The following is a 3,165-nucleotide window of genomic DNA, read 5'->3' as shown; positions in this document are numbered from 1 at the left end:
AGGCATGAGAGAAACGGACACAGAGAAAATACAACGATGAAACGTATAGAGTTGCATGGCGGAGAAGGTAGTTATATGATTTTAAACCCAGTTTGAGTTAGTCGAAAGAGTAGACCACTGGAGTGTGTTTCATTGTCAACAAGCCCCTATCCCTCTCCGTTCACCCCCTCTCCCGCCCCCTCCCCCCTCCTTCTCCACTAGTCTCCCTCCCATCTTCAACAAAACCCCTTTACCCCACCCACCCTTTTCCTACGCCTCCACTCAGTCGCGGTAAAAATCCGCGACGTGATCTGTTTTCAAAAGAGATGGGACCTGCAACAGCTTAGAATGCCACGGTGTCTCACCTTTGTACCATCTCACGTTCTCTGTCGTCGCCAAAGAATGGAACCCTACGCCCCTCCATACTGAAAGCGTATTGGAGAGACGGTCGGCAAGACGCCCTATACCCCCTTCATTTTGACCCCTCGCCACCCCGAAAAACAAACATACCCGGCTCCGCCCCACACTTCAACTTCCTCCTTACCCAAGAAAAAAGAAAGTGGCTGAATGGAAAGACGGTATGAGGGGCACGCGTAAAAGAATGAAAGGAAAGTCTCACAGAACTATAGAACAAAAAATGAACTACTGATTTTTCGAAATTAATTTCCGTTTCAAGTTCCAGTGAAATATTGTTGTAGTGCTGTGCATGGTTCGGGCAAAGCCTCCCTCTCCCATTTAAACAAAGTTTTTTTTAGTTCTATTCTCTTTCCCCTCGCCTCCCCTCCCATTACCTTTTTACCTCCATCATGCATCTCCCCTGCACCTTTCTTTGCTTATTGTTCATGTACACCAAAGGAGCTTCCGAATTTACGGCCGTGACTATATATATGTATAAACATATCTCTTATTCTGGTTTACTGTTCATGCCATTTGTTGGTCGCTTTACAAATACATCAATAACGAAAGTCATTCAACGCTAAATCAAACAATGTTTTCTATCCAGATAATGTGGGGCTGAGCCAAGTTAATTTTGCAAAGAATAATGTTCAAATTAAAACCTTCCGGAATTTGACCAATTCCGTATTTCTTTCAGTCAAACAAGAGACGTTTTCGTTCTTTTGTTTTTGGGTTTTTGATGGAGATGAATTTTCAAACAATGATTTTTTTTAAATAAAACCATTTAAAGTTTGACCAGTTCTGTTTTTCTCCAGTTATCTGAAAGATGCGTTTTCGTTATTTTCTTTTTCACCCTCATTTTTATGTGCATGCTTAGTCCCTCGGTACCCCGGAGCGAAGATCGTGTTTCTGGCCAAAGGCGTTCATTCGTAAACCCTCACCCCGCATCACTCTCCTTTTTCATTGTGATGACTCTTTTTTTTTTTTTACCTCCATGGGGGACCTGGTCAGCTCTTTTAGAACTCATTCGTTGACCATCTGTTCCCCCCACTGCAACTTCTGACCTTTTTTCTTCGGCTGGAGTGGACCATTGCAAAACGACAGTTGCCTCGTCTCAAAAGTCATGTTTCTTTATGTGTAGTAATTTGACCCTTTTTCTTCGGCTGGAGAGGACAATTTGAAAACGATAACCTCCTCATCTCAAAAGTCATGTTCTTTATGTGTGGTAATTCGACCCTTTTTCTTCGGTTGGAGTGGGCCATTGCAAAACGATAACCTCCTCGTCTCAAAAGTCATGTTTCTGTTTGGGTGGTAATAGAAGTGGAATCAAGAGCTTCGGTTACAAAATAGTTTTTTTTTCATGTTTTTCCCTTCGTCTTGCATGAGTGAACCATTGCAAAGTGTTATAGTCCCCTCGTCTCATAAGTCATGTTTCTTTATTTGTAGTAATTCGACCCTTTTCCTTCGGCTAGAGTGGACATTTGCAAAACGACAACCTCCTCTTCTCATGAAGTCATGTTTGTGTATGTGTGGTAATTCGACCCTTTTTCTTCGGCTAGAGTGGACAGTTGCAACACGATAACCTCCTCGTCTCAAAAGTTATGTTTCTTTTTGTGTGGTAATTGAAGTAAAGTCGGCTTGAGTTGACAATTGCAGAGTTATAGTCATCTCGTCTCAAAAGTCATGTGTTTCTTTATAAATGGTAATTCGATCTTTTTTTATTCGGATGAGGTGAACCCTTGCAAAGCACTTTTCACCTCCTCTCGAAAGTCATGTTTGTTTTATGTGTGGTAATTCGGGTAGAGTCAAGAGATTTGGTTACAAAATAGTTTTTCTCGTGTTATTTACCCCTCGGCTTGAGTGGACCACTGGACATTTATAGTCACCTCGTCTCAAAAGACATGTTTCTATATGAATGGTAATCTGATCATTTTGGAGTGAACCCTTGCAAAGCGATTTTCCCCTCGCCTCAAAAGTCATGTTTCTTTATCGACAGCAATTCGACCTTTTTTTCTTCGGTTCGAGTGGAACATTGCAAGGTGATTGCCACGCACATTGTCTCAAAAGTCATATTATATCATTTACTTATTTTAATTGATAGTAACTCAAGAAGAGTCAACAACTCTGGTTACACAATACAGTTGTCCGCATTCACTTGATACATGCAGTGACTTAGACTACAGTGTATATTGCTCATGAAATAGTACATTTTGCGATGGCTTTCATTTTGAAGCAATGAATTAAAAACACAAAAATTAAAAAAATACGTCAATAAAAAAAATCCCCCCCAAATCGGAAATTGTTGTACTTTATGATATTTCCAAGAATGTGCACCCTTTACATTTTCATTATACGTACATATTTGTTTTTTCAAATACCAGTACCATTTTATCTGAAATATACTTATAGATATATTGTATTTCTATATGGTTATAACAAACATTCTGCTCTGTAATCTGCTCACTCGACTGTCACGGTCTTCATCATGTAGGGTTATTATCCAAAGCTGTGTACCAGTGAAAACCATGCAACGAAGATGATATTTCTTTAATATCTAACTGAGACATTTGAACCATACAAAATGATTTCAATAATAAATACAGGCTCCATATATATCATTGGCCTGCAGAGGGAAATAAATTAGAAATACTTGCATATTTGGTTTGTGAACGTTCAGTAGATTACAAGCATGTCAAAGTACATCAATCATCACTCGCGTAACATGTAGGCCAGAGGGTGTTACATGGATTTTGATAAGTACATCAATCATCACTCGCGTAACATGTAGGC

Source organism: Littorina saxatilis, linkage group LG1, assembly GCF_037325665.1.
Source record: "Littorina saxatilis isolate snail1 linkage group LG1, US_GU_Lsax_2.0, whole genome shotgun sequence".
Lineage (NCBI taxonomy): Eukaryota > Metazoa > Mollusca > Gastropoda > Littorinimorpha > Littorinidae > Littorina > Littorina saxatilis.
The sequence above is the reverse complement of the archived record's forward strand: the minus strand, read 5'-3'. Positions refer to the sequence as shown.